Source organism: Tamandua tetradactyla, chromosome 1 (genome assembly GCF_023851605.1).
Source record: "Tamandua tetradactyla isolate mTamTet1 chromosome 1, mTamTet1.pri, whole genome shotgun sequence".
Lineage (NCBI taxonomy): Eukaryota > Metazoa > Chordata > Mammalia > Pilosa > Myrmecophagidae > Tamandua > Tamandua tetradactyla.
The window spans coordinates 178,843,914-178,858,458 of NC_135327.1; the positions used below are offsets into that span (position 1 = coordinate 178,843,914).

At 38.7% G+C, this 14,545-nt stretch overlaps 1 long non-coding RNA gene across 1 annotated transcript in view; it reads left to right on the forward strand.

The window, feature by feature from the left end:
* LOC143668228 (uncharacterized) overlaps positions 1-12,942 on the forward strand; it is a 66,168-nt gene extending 53,226 nt beyond the window's left edge. Inside the window, exon 4 of the long non-coding RNA XR_013168370.1 lies at positions 12,745-12,942. This is a non-coding gene — a long non-coding RNA (uncharacterized LOC143668228). The remainder of the gene's footprint in view (positions 1-12,744) is intronic.
* The last annotated feature ends 1,603 nt before the right edge of the window (positions 12,943-14,545 follow it).

A 14,545-nucleotide genomic window follows, 5' to 3' on the forward strand; every position in this document is an offset into this window, starting at 1 on the left:
TCATTCGATAAATATTTGCCAAAAACCCACCATACAGGTGAAGTGCCAGGCACTGGGCATTACTCATTTGTACATTTATTTTGAATTTGCTAAATACCTTGTTCTGATCACTGGCATACAGTAGAGACAAGAAGGGCAATGACACTCCTTTCATGAGGCTTAATTCAAATGAAGGGAGAAGACAATGAACAAAGAAAGAAGGAAATGAGAAAAATATCATATAGTAGGTTGTTCCATGCAGGAAGTTTTTTGAAGGGGAGTATGACAGGGAATATATAGGTGACTCCTTTAGAGGAAATCAGAGGAGGTGACATTTTGCAAATATTTGGATGACAAGAAAAAGAAACTAGTAGTGTAAAGGTTGGGGACAGAGCATTCCAGAGAGCAGAACATGAGGGCAGAGGCTCTGAAGCTGGGACGAGCTGGGGCAATTATAGGAACAGAAAGAAGTTTTTCTGGACTTCACTTGGAATGAGGTTGGCATGATATGTGGTTGGAGAGCATGGCGAGGGAGAGATCATGCAGAACTTTGGAAGTTTAGGTTGTATTGTAATTGTGGTCGCTGGCTGTTGTGCAGAGAATGGTTTTTGATGGAAGGAGTAGAAGCGGGATGCTATGGCAGTAACCCAATTGAGAGGTGATGAAGGGTTGGACATTGATGATAGCAGTGAAGATGGAATACAGTAAAGAGATTCAGAATATGTTTGGAGGTAGCATTGATTGGATTTGCTGATAAGAGTCTATGTGGGTGGGGGTGGAGTTAAGGAAAAGAAAAATCAAGTATGATTCCTTGACATAATATGTGCCAAGATAGATTATGAATCTCTAATTTCATGGAGGCTGGGGAGATATTTATATTATGCAAAAAAGTGTAACTGATAATATTTCAAAGGAGAGATTTTCAGTGCTGTGAAACTGGGTCAAGGATATCAGGGAAGGTTCGTTTTGAGCTAAGGTCTAAATCTGAAGCAAAATGCAGAGGGAACATCCCCTTCCTCAAGACTGGGATCCTGTGCCTTAGGTAGGGAGGACACTTAAAAAGGGGGAAGAGTCAAACTCATGTTCTTAGCAACTTCACTTTCATACTCCCCTTCCCTTATTCCTACTGCTTACAAGGAGATAATGATTTCCTTAAAATGTTCAAGAGTGAAACAAAAAACTGTATATGAGAGAGTTCCCCGAAGTTACTAGATTGCCATGCTCTAAAGTACAGAGATGGGGTGCAGCCTGTTCTTTTTATATTCCAAGGTCTATTCAAAGGAACAACAACCTCTTTCCCATGAATTTTAACACCAAGAGGTAGCCATGCCATTTCTTTTTCTCTGTTATTATTATCTTGCTAGCATTTCTTCACTTACATTTAAGAAAGATTTGAAATAGTTAATTACATAGAATTTGGCAGAGAATTCTGAGTTTCATTTGACTCCACTACTTGTTAGCTGTGTGTGGGTGTCATCTTGGATAACTTTCCTGAAATTTCAATTTCCTCATGTAAAAAAACAGGAGTAATAGTTGTAAGGACCCCACAGAGTGTTGTGAGGACTGAGATAATGAATATAAAACTCTTAGTTTAGTCCCTGTCATATTGTAAGTGATCGGATGGGCTACTCTAACAAATTACCATAGGCTTCAAGTGACACAAAATTTTACTTAGAGTTCTGGAGTTCAGAAGTCTGAAATGGGTTTTGGTGGGCTAAAATCAAGGTGTCAGCAGGGCTGTGTTCCTTCTGGAGGCTTTATGGCAGAATCTTTTTCCCTGCCTTTCCCACCTTCTAGAGGCTGCCTGCATTCCTTGGCCTGTGAGCCCCTTTTACCTTTAAAGTCAACAATTGCATCCCTCCGACCGCTGCTTCCATCATCTTGACTCTGACTCTTCTGCCTCTCTCTTCCACAATATAGGATCCTTGTAATTACATTGGGCCCACCTGGATAGCCCAGGCTACTCTCATTATTTTAAGGTCAGTTGATTAGCAACCCTAATCTGCATCCTTAATTTCCCCTTGCCATACAACATAACATACAGGTTCTGGGGATTAGAACATGAGAATCTTTTATTTTTTGGTGGTGGTGGTGGAGTGTTACATTATTCTGCCTACCACAGAGCTCAATATAGGAAACTATTACTATGTATAATGTGCTGTGCTACTCAATGAAAGGGATGCATAGAGAAGTACACAGAAATCTGTTAATGCAAGCCAACATATGGTTTGGCTATCAAACAAGTAGAAATAAAATATTGTTGGTAGAGTAATTGCTCAGAAGAGGAAGAATCAGGAAAGTAACTGCAAAGAGTATTTCAGTTAGGCCCTTGAGAATGGGTAAAACTTGTTAGGAGTTTCTGAGCTGAGGAGAGTGAGAGATAACAGTGGTGAAGTGGATCGATGTCAGATTTCGGCAGAGGTGAAGTGCTTGGACATTCTTTCTTAGGAAGAGAGAACCCGTAATGATTTTAAATAGAGTGATGGTCTGTTCTAGGAGGCATGTTTAAGTAGATTAATCTGATCAATGGGTAGGACTGATTGGAGGTGGGTGAGACTGAAGATTGGGAGCCCAGTTAGGAAGCTGTGGCTCCAGTCTTGGTAAGAATTTAAAATAACTGCATAGAGGGGAAGAGGGAGAGGAGAGGGTTAAAGAAAGCATTGTTCTAAATGACAGGTGTTAATATATAGTAGCAGTGCTAGTAATGGGGAATACTAGATGGTTTATGGTGACAAAGTGAGTGTTAGCTACAAAGATTTCAAGAGAATTTGCATCATGTCAGCAAACCTGTTTTTATACAGTAATATATAGAAATTTGCAGTAGAAAAGAAACTCGACATGCAGTTGGCATGAGTCAGTTCTCTTTCAAATGAGATAAAACTCTAATACCTTAATACTTATTGAGCCACTCTAAGATCTTGTCATCTGCCGTATAGCATTCACTTAGGACAGGTGGGGTTTTCTGTTTCTTCCACCACGGGCCTAGATGAAAAGAAATTCTATAACAATCAAAGGAAGACTAAAATTCTAATCCTTCTCTCGGCTCAAAAGTGAGAGGGTGTAAAACCGTGGTGTTGCCTTCTCTGCTATATGAGACCACTTAGGTTCCCACTCAGGGGCCGAGGGTAGGCAATGGGGATCATTAATGGAGTGCGTTGTGTGTCTGTGATGTCAAGAGCTGGCCCCTGCAAGACGCAAGTGGATGCTGGCAGAGTCATTTCACAGGGCACAGGAAAGCGCCACAGCATAAACAGGAAGATAAAAATATGGAAGACCCACAAGTCTGTATTCCTAAAGAATTCTTCAGAGTTCCCAGAGGTCAATTTTATATTTGAGCACCACAAATTTGACCCCATTGAGCATTTTGCATCTGACAGGAGTTTTCTTTCTCCCACTAGTGGCTCTCATGGTGGGTAGGTTAGAAGAACCCTAGCTAGAGATGAAGAGCCCCCAGAATGGCTTCCTGATTCTCCCCCGAAATCACAGGGATGGTGCCTGCATGATTTCCACCTGCTTACTGAGGTAGAGGGTCAATATTGTGGTCTGTTGTTTGCTGCAATCCTACTGGGATGCAGGGTGACAAAAGAAGCCCTGTCATATGTTCAGAGCTGACGTCTGCTGTATTGTTTGCTTGGTCTGGTCAGCATCTTTCACAAGGGCCGGGGAAAATCCTCCAGAAAACTCTGACAGATAAATTATTAGCTCTTTCCGTAGATTTCTTTCTTAACCATATAGAGGTTGCCCATACCAAGGACGTTCCTGTTTTATACCTATTTTCCTGACATCATTAACAGTTTCTGAGTTTGGATGATAAATTATATAGTCACCCTCCTTTTAGGGCTATCCTACCTCACCGTGTAGTTAATACGTCTCTGGAGAGTTCCCTCATGCCTGGAACTTTCCCTTTACTCTGCCTACAAAGGAGTTATTCACAGATTCCATATTCCCAGAGGGTGAGTGAAACCTTAGCTGTGCCTGGAGAGGTGTCTCTGTAAAGGCACTCTGAGAATGTTGCACTGTGGTTGGTAAGGAACTGAATTGTTCTACTGTTTATGTATACTAGATAGATGTACTTAGAATAATATACCGTAATTATTTCCCTGAACCCTGACGGCCTGATTGCATTTCTTAGAGAATATTTATGAGTTTTACACAAGCTAATTTTGGTTACTCTTGTGGCTCGGGTAGGGATGCAGTGGCGCTTTTCTCCGCTATCCTAGGTCCTCCCCCTAATAGCAACCTTGTAGAGCGCAGGATCTTAAGACTAATTCTCTCAGTTTAGTTATACACAGAGTGTAAAAAAATCACATGCAGTTTAATAAGAAATAATGCAATTACAACAGCATAAGAATTATTCAATCTTATGGCCCTGCCCCAAGCCTCTATGAGCTTTACTGAGCAGACCAAATTTTGTTCAGTAGCCAGAAATGCTGCTTGTAATTTACTGAATCCAGAGCACTGTTTTTCCCCTGAAGTTCTTTATAATTTTTTTCTTCCTTTATTAGAAAAGTTTTTATACAGCTGAGTTTTATAAGGGTTTTAATAAAGAATTTTATAAAGGTAATTATTACCGAAACTAAAATGAATAATGATGACCCATAATAAACTTAGAAAAATGGTTTGCTTTCACTAGGAAGCATCAATTATTGCTATCTTCCTCATGTAGTCTTTAGCTTGCAATTAATTGATCTTCTGTGGGGAGCAGCAGCTCAGTGCCTGATTAACATCTCCAGACAGAATTTTGAGGAATGTATTTGTGTGAATACCCATGTTCGGAAGTATAGATGCCATTTCTGTGGTAAATATGGCTACATCAGTGATGATAAAAATGACATTGCATCTGAACAGTTTAGTTTAATAAATAAATTTTGGGGGTTTTAAAAAACCTTTTCTCTTTCATTTTTTTCAACAGAATTTTCTAACTCTGATCAAAGTTACAGTTACGTTTTATTTCATAAATTTACTAAATGAAAGTTAGGGATTACCTTGTGTTCTGTGAGAGCAAATTTGTCTTTCAGTGATCTAGCAAACTACCTAGCATTGAGAGATCCCAACACTAATTTTGTTCATCCTCAGACATCTTAGGGGAGCTCCTCAGGTGTATATAAAGTATATTCTCTGTGGTAGATTGCAAAAATGGCCATAAAACCTTTATTGTGTGTATCATTTTTTGAAAAACAAGAATCATTGGAAGAGTGGAGGACATCAAGTATCAGTTTGAAATATCAAACATATATTTTCTGTTTTGTGAAATTAAAACCCCCAACGAAAAGATGGCTTATCTTTGTTAAGTAGTGATCAAATACAACAATCCCCCCAGTATTTTGTAGAAATTCATAGAAAGAATGACTAACTATTGACACCAAATTCTATCTTATCCGATGGATAACCAATGGAAAACTCTAGATATAGAACTATTTTTAGGGTGTGATATGTACACTTTTCATTAAATATTTCTTTATATTCCTGTTATTATGCTTGACATTTGACAACCAGAGGTTCTTCAAGTTAAGACACTAAATGGATAGAAATAAGAGGAGTCACATGTTAACCAAATCCACAACTTAGCACAGCTTCATTTTTTAGATTAGATTTAGAATAAAGCTATGAAGGAATGAGACATGGGACAACTAAGTTTTGATGAGAGAGGAGAGTCTAAAGTATGGGATACAGTATGGGAAAACAGGCATAGTGTGTCATCAGAGTGGGTTTAGCTGGCATTGACTGGCCAAAACCAGGGTGTTAAAAGAGAGGGATATGAATAAAGCTAATATAGATAGGACTAAGGTATACCAGAAGGCTGGGTAAAGGATGATATTGTCCATACTTTAAAACTTCAAGTTTTGTGTGAGACCAAAGGGAGAGATGTTTATTTGGTGCAAAATTTATATTTTGGGTACTGTATCTCCTAATTTAATGTGTGTAGTCAGTTTTGTTAACACTGTAAGTACATGGAATCTTGAGTAGGGATGAGATTTTGTTGGTTTGTGCAGGTTAGTGTGATTTCCTGATAAATGTCAGAGTGATTTGAACAGTGAATAAAGAAGTATTTGCAAAGTCCCATTGGGGGAATGTGGAGAAAGGGGGCAATATTCAACTTCCCCATTTGGAGAATTTCTGATATTCTAGCCACCAGTGAGGTCAACCAAATCAATAGGCCGAGTTCTCGATCTTGGGGTTCACTCCGATGAAATGGATCCCTGCAAAGATAGGCTAAGCCTACTAAAATTTGGCCTAAGAGTCACCCCCAGAGAACCTCTTTGGTTGCTCAGATGTGGCCTCTCTGTCTAAGCCAACACAACAAGTGAAATCACTGCCCTCCTCCTCCATGTGGGACATGACTCCCAGGGGTGTAAATCTCCCTGGCAATGTGGGACAGATATCCCAGGAGGAGATAGGACCTGGCATCAAGGGATTGAGAAAACCTTCTTGACCAAAAGGGGAAAGAGAGATATAAGACAAAATAAAGTTTTAGTGGCTTAGAGATTCCAAACAGAGTTGAAAGGTTATCCTAGAGGTTATTCTGATGCATTATATAGATTTCCCTTTTTTGTTTATGGAATATCAGAGCGGTTGGAGGGAAGTACCTGAAACTGTTGAGCTGTGTTCCAGTAGCCTATATTCTTGGAGACAATTATATAAAGATATAATGTGTACAATGTGACTGTGTGATTGTGAGAACCTTGTGCTGATGCTCTTTATATCCAGGGTATGGACAGATGAGTGAAAATATGGTTATAAATAAATAATAGTGGAAACAAAGGGTAAAATAAATTGGGTAGATGGAAACTCTAGTGGTCAATGAAAGGAAGGGTAAGGTGTATAGTATGTATGAGTTTTTTAAAATTTCTTTTTCTGGAGTGATGTAAATGTTCTCAAAATTGATCATGGTGATGAATAGACAACTATGTGATGATATTGTGAGTCATTGATTGTTGCACTATGTATAGAAAGTATGTGTGTGAAGATTTCTCAAAACAAAAAGTGTCAGTGGCTGAGAGATTCTAAATAGAGTCGAGAGGTTATCCTGGAGGTTATTCTTAGGCATTATATAGATGTCCCTTTTTAGTTTATGGTGTTTTGGGTAGCTATAGGGAAGTCCTGAAACTGTAGAGCTGTGTTACATTAGCCTTGCTTCTTGAAATAGTTGTATAATGATATAGCTTACACAATATGACTGTGTGATTGTGAAAACCTTCTGTCTGATTCTCCTTTTATCTAAGGTGTGGACAGATGAGTAAAAAATATGTGTAAGAAATGAGCACATAAGAGGGGGAACAAAGGTTAAAATAAATTGAGTAGATTGAAATACTAGTAGTCAGTCAGAGGGAGGGGTAAGGGATATTATATGTGTGTTTTTTTTCTTTTTTCTTTCTTTTGCTGGAGAGATACAAATGTTCAAAAAAAATGATCATGGTGATGAATGCACAACAATGTGATGATATTGTGAGCCATTGATTGTACACCATGTATGGAATGTTTGTATGTTAAGAATGTTTGTATGTTGTTTTATCAATAAAAATATTTTTAAAAAAAGAGAGGGAGTTACATTGAAAGGCAAATTCTAAATTAACCTCTGGTCACTTCACAATTCTGTGTTTGGCTGGAGATTGCTAAGATTCCTTTCCTAGGTAAAGGTGAAAGCTAAAATGGTGGTGTTCTTCACTCATCCTGAATTTTGCTCACCTTCATTCACTTCTCTGAAGGCCAAGTCCATCTCCAGAAGTTCACTCTAATGAATGCATGCTGGAGTGATGGCTTTTAGTTTCTACAAACTATCTCTTTGAACTTCTTTTCCCTGTACCTCTCTATAGGCATAACAAATAAGTCTTCATGTTTGCAGCATTTCAATACAATCAGTGTCAGGACATAGTAGATAATCAATGATGAATACAGGTCTAAAAGCAAGAATTTGTGGAGAGAACTTCCAGCAAAACTAATTCTACCTGTAGCAGGCAATTGGCTTCTGAGTGATTTGTGAGATGCCATTGAAATGACCCTGTTTCCAACTTTTTTCTTTCCTCCCATATTGCCTCAAATCCCAATCATTAGAGATTAGTTCCCCTAGACTAAAAGACAGTGGGTCTTTGGAAGTTCCCTTTGAAAATGAAATCCTTGTGGGTGGGATGTGAGGGTGGGAGGAAGCATTTAAGTACCAATGAATTCATCAGCAACCTTCAACTCAGTTCTGTAACAGGGCAAAGGCAGCAGGGGATGCAAAGCGCATGTTGATGAGCAAAGAAGGGACGTTTTCAGAGAATGTGGTGCCTTTTAGGCATGAAGATTACAAGTGCTCTATGGTAGGGGGCTGAGTTTGCTAGAGTTTATATTAAATACCCAGGAAAGATCTATTTTTTGACAAGCCTAGAAAAAGGAATGAAAGACTTAAAGAGTGGCATCACTTATCTTCAATATGGCCTAGGGTTGACCTGCCCACAATAATTTAGTATTTTTATTTTTACTTTTTCTTGGGTGCATGGTCTGGGAATCAAACATGGGTCTCCTGCATGAAAGGTGAACGTTCTACCACTGAATCACCCATACACCTCCATAATAATTTAAGTAAACTCTATCTAATATGTGCCACCTCCCATGTTAGAATTTTTCATAATTTCTAATAACATGTCCTGGGCCTCTTTCTAAATGCTTCCCATACATTAATTAATTAATTTCTCAAACAGTTCTATGTGGTTGGTGCCATTAATTTCCCATTTATTTTACAGATGAAGAGACTGAGATAGAGAGGTTAAGAAACCCAAGGTCTTATAGCTAGTAAGTGACAGAGCTTGGCTTTGAACACAGATGGCCCAGCTCCACAGTCAGGCTAATCTGACTGTGCAGTGTCCAGTGCAATATCCTATCCTTCATACATGACATTTCATTTAGGAATTATATGTACTATACCTGTGGCTGTTCCTTCATTCAAAAGGATAGTCTGTCTATAGAACTAGGTGCTGTGTTAGGGTGACCAAACATTCTAGTTTCCTTGGGACCAAGGAGTTTCCTGAAATTCAGAACTTTCAGTACTAAAACTGGCTGGAACAATTCTAAGCAAATTGGGATGGATGGTCACCCTATGTTAAGGGTATGATTGTGATAAAAACAGACATAGGGCCTGCCTTCAAGGAAGTCACAGTTTAGTGTGAAATAATTGCATGTGTACTTATGAAATAAGGTAAGTGTCTGAAAGAAAAGACGAGATTCCATGAGAGCAGGTAAGGAAGAAGCCATGAGAATAGTAGGGACATGGCCTATTTGAAGAGACAGAGGATTCATCAGGTCTCTTATGAGTATCTATCGCCTTGTCCAAGAAGATGCAGGTACTGGTTAATTTTCCCTTTGGAGTGATTTATATTGTAACCACATGGTGAAAATGGAGACGAGCAACCAACAAGCAAGATTCACACACTAAAAGCCTCATTTACCCTGTGGTTGCATTCACATTGCTGTTTAAACCTGATGTGTTGCACTTTTAAATAATTACACACAGCACATGTATATTTTTTAATCCTGCTTTTGTTTTTATAATTTACAGCTGCAGGGAGCACTAGGCACTGTTTTTAAAGAGGATTAAAGTACTGCATCAAAAAGCCTCCATTTCAAATCAACAAAATCCATTGTAGCCATGGGATTAAAATTAAATAACATTACATGTTTCCCAAGAAATTTAGGAGAATATGGAGGTTAAAAAAGCTGAAAGATTAAAAGCAGCAGGACTGCAATATGCAGATGAGGACTCCAAGGGAGAGTTTCTTCTGGCTTTCTGTGATTGGAAACACAGAAACCTGTGGGGAGCTGCAGGGGAAGGAGGGTAGCTGCGTCAGGACACAGCCTTCTATTGGCTCTTACTTGTTTGCAGGGCAACATTGGTTAGTTATGTATTACTGAGAAAAATTGAACCAGGAGACACCTTAATTGCAAGTTAAGTGGGGTGAAGAATGAATGAAAAATCAAATTGTATATGCTCATATTTTAGTTTAGTGGCAAGATTAGAAGTAAAAGTCTTTTAGTTTCAAGAGATTAAAAGGGGGTCAAGAGTCCTTTCAGCTTGTTTGGAGAAGGTGGTTTAATACAAACCAAAGAACCAGCTCTGGATTGAAGATACAGCATGGCTCTTAATATGAGAGGGATTCAGCCCAGAAGCAGCAAAGTATAGTAGGTAGAAGACTGGAAGCTGGATTTTGTAGCTGTCAGACCTTGGTTTGAACCTTAGCACTGCCACTTACCCATCGTGCAGGTTATTTGTGCCTCTGGTTAATGGGAGTACAGTAGTACTTAATCCTAGGGTTGCTGAGATGATTAAATGGTAGATAGAAAGTGTTGCATAAAAGATGCAGAGGGTCTTCGTGAGTGTGAGTGAGGGAGAACCCAGGAGGAGACTGGGAAAGCTGGGAGCTGAAGAGGCTGACCAGCTTTTGGGATTGGATTGGACAGAGCACAGACTCTGTAGGGTATGGTGTGGGGAGTGGGGAATCAGTGAAGAATGGCTAATGGAATAAATCCAGATCCATGATAAGAGCCGCAGCTTGTGATTCTATGCTTTCTCTTGGTCACATCCCCACTGAATGGCTTGGGGATACTGGGAACTTCTGGCCAAAGGCATTCTCGTTGAAAATAAATTAGAAAAGATATTTTGATGAACTGGTAGGGTAATTCTGGCAAAACATGGTGAATTTGACAACTTTATATTCATGTTGGAGTATTTTCTATCTTTCCACATTTACCTTCTTATTTCTAACTTTATTTTATTTTTCTTCCTCGACCTGTTAAAATGGAACCTTTTGAACAGCGTATTACATGTATACAATGGGAGTCTTAAAAATGATGTTGCAGAACTATATTTTCATAGTTCTAAAATGATGGACCATTCATTCATTAATCCACAAACATTTATCTAGGGCCTACCATATACCAGATAGATATAAGGCACTGCATACATAGCAGCAAACAAGGTCCCTACTTTCATGGGGTTTACAATTTTTGTTGTTTTTATTGATGGTGGCGGTAGGCAGACAGACATGAGAATGTAAACAAATAAATATGAAGGAAAGAAAAGGGCTGCTATAACAGAAAATTATTAAGAGGGGTTTGGGGAATTTATTATTTTGAATTGGGTTGTCAGGGAAGTTGCCCCTGAGAAGGTGATGTTTGAGTCAAGGCCTGAGGGATGAAAAGAACCCAGCTCTGCAAAGAACTGGGAGAAAGTTTTTCCTGACAGAGATGGCAAATAAGTGTAAAAGTCTGGAGGCAGGAAAAGCTTGTTAAGTGACTGGCAGAGTGATAGGAGATTATGTTGGAGGGGTAGGTAAGGTTATATGGGAGCTTTAGGGTATGGTGAGTAGCTTGATATTTATGCTATACCATTAAGTGAAAAAATAAGATTCAAATGGTTTATATGGATTGGGTCCATATGAGAAGAATATATTTGTGCAGCTAGAATCTAGAATCTATGGGAGGGAGATACCCCAAAGAATTAGCATAGGAGTTGTCTGGGACAGTTTTATTATAAATTTGTACAAGTGTCTGTCCTTGAGACAACATGGTACTACTGTAGGCAACAGAAGGCATTTGTATTTCCCATTTGTTACATATAATAATAAAAGGACATTTAATCAGTGGTTGAGATTTAATAAAATTAACAACTTATACTAATTAATCAAGGAAATAAAAAAACTGAAATTGGCATTTTTTTCCAACTGTTATTCCTGGTGGTAAATAATACAGTAAATAATACACATAACCTTGATTTGTACTAAAGCAGCAGCAGTTTACTCACCATTGCCTTTGTGTCACCAGTACAAAATTTCAATAGTGAAAAAGTTATTGGTATTATTAGGAATCTAGTTTTGACCTAGTGGAGCCTCTGAGAGAACCCTAGTGTATTAATTCCAAGCCCTTCAAGGAGGTAGGGTACCAGTTCCTGAGAATCCTTCTGCCCATTGTGACCAGATCAGGAATTAGAGAAGACCTGTATTTGCAAGGAGAGTCCAAAAGCAGAATCAGCAGATGACATTCATTCCCTTCATCCATTCCATTGCCTAGTCAAAGTGAGTAAGATCAAATAGAGTTAGGACTGCATTTGTTTGAGAGTGAGTTGTTTACACTGGAATCCCAAGGTTGCATTCATCACTATAAGGACTTTAATTGCAAAAGAGAAGAAAAGATGCTGGCCTTTTGTTTGCTATTAAAATGGTGGATACCTTCCTGGAATATTTCCCATTTCCTCTAATATTGTATTTTTATATATCTTCTATTTTATATGGAACATATTATATACTATTTAAATGATATATTTATATCTTCTGTTTTCATTTCCTCTTTGACTTTTTCTATTCATCAGCCCTTCCTAAATGACATCTTCATGCCTCCCCCCCACCTTGATTTCTTTTTTTTGCAGCAATGGCCTATGTGTGGCTAGAAAGAAGCAAGGGGAAGCTCAATTCTGCCTGCTTTTCCCCCTTTTCTCAAACTTTGCTGCTTCTCATACTATTCATTAACTAGCCATGTGTTGTGCTGCATTCTGAGCCCCCTTCATTGTTGGCCCCCACCACTTACAGTGTTTGTGTATGTACTGGTTACTGGTTATAGAACTTAGAGCAGGATCAGAGTCATCATCTCATCTAACTTCTCTCATTTCCACAAGTAAGGAAATTAAGGACTAGATTGGTGAAGTGATTTGTACAAACACAAAGTAAATAGCAAACTAAGATGTACCAAGTGCAGTAATGAGGAACTAACATCTCTTGTGTGACTTCTGTGTTCCAGGTGCTGTTCAAATGCTATCTCCTTTCATCACAGCAACCATCTCAACTTTCATAAAGCAGGAAATTGAAGCTCAAAATGCTTGACATCTTCCTAACTCCAAATTGCAGAATGCTGGTCAGCTTGACTGCAAAATCTCACATTCCACCTCCTATCTCCCAGGTGCCCTGCCTCCTAAATCCACACAAAGCTGAGTAGTAATATGACCCAATAGTTATGGGCTTACATCAATAAACTCCTTCTCAAGACATGTGGTTAAAATATTATTTAAAAAGTGGCAGATCTCTGTTCCTTTAAAACTTAGGAAACTCATCCATAAACTTCTTTGAGACCTCATGCATGACTTCAAAGTTCATTAAAAATATCCCTTCAATACCACTGCACTTAGCTGGGTTCATGCCATAGAAGAAAAATGCCGAATATAAAATTTATGCATCTGTATTTTAATCAAGTCAGAAACTTCCTTCTTGACTGCTCAACGTGGGAATTAAAAATCTGCATTTAAATTGTGATTCTAAAAATCTAAATCCCAAGGACCCAAGAGGCCCTTCCCTAGAGGAACTATATACAGAGAGTATGAAATTTTTGCTTATCTTTGATTCTGCCAGCTCTCAGAAAGTTCAGGGATGAGCTGGAAGGAGGAACAGCTTTAGGAAACAACAAGAAAATGCTTAGGGAATTGGTGTAGAACTTCATTTAATAATAAGATTTTCTGGTCATTCATAAGGGCTGAATCTACATGATCTGACATGAATTATGGCATGGAACTGCTAATAGGTAATTTATTCAACAGCTGTAGGAAGAGTTATTGCTTTCTGTCAACAGTCACCCGTATTTGTTTTGTGATGATGTTGGGCAGCTGCTGGAGAAGGAGTGGGGCCCTTAAGTGAAATACACATGGGCTTCTCAAACAGAGTCTGGCTTTGCATCAGCAGCCCTAGAGGAGAAGAGCTTGCCATAATCATAATCCATATGTATTAGTATTAGTATTACTCAGGGTTCTCCAGAGAAACAGAAATGACAGGATATATATATCCTTTCATATATATATATATATGAAAGAAAGAAAGAGGGAGAGATGGAGAAGGAGAAAGAGAGGGGGGAAGGGGAGAGGGAGAGGGAGAGGGAGAAGGAGGGAAAAAGAGATTTATAATAGGAACTCATTCATGTGACCATAGGGGATTGGAAAATCTTCATTCTGGAAACTGGTGAAGGTGAAATTGTATTCTCTAGTAGAAGCTGGCTTGTTGAAGAAGCGGGAGAAATTCTGACTTCTGAAATCCTCTGTTTTGCTTTAAGAACTCCAACTGATTGGATAAGGAGACACCCCACATTGCAGAGGGCAATCTCCTTTGTTGGTTGCAGATGCAATCAGCTGCAGATGCAATCAATTGATGCTATCCCTCTACATAGTACCCTCACAATAACAATCAGGTCAGTGCTTGTTTAACCAGATAACTGGATGCCATAACCTAGCCAAGTTGCAATATGAAACTAATCATTACACTATAAGTAAAGGATACCCCTGTTTAGGAATAGTTTCAAGTTGTATTGCAAGCTGGTTATAAAGAACAATTGTGTGCACGTGTGTGAGAAAGAAAATTGTATTTTTCATCTCAAACTTTTCTCAAGTTTCTACCTAGTCTTAAGCTTTCCCACCTAAGTACAACCTATACATCATGACTGAATGAGTGTTCTTAAAGCCAGTTCTGAAGGAATGTTATTTACCTGCAAAGGTATACTCATTAACTTCACATTATCCATGGAATCAAACAAAATTTCTCTGATTGGCATTCAAGCCCTT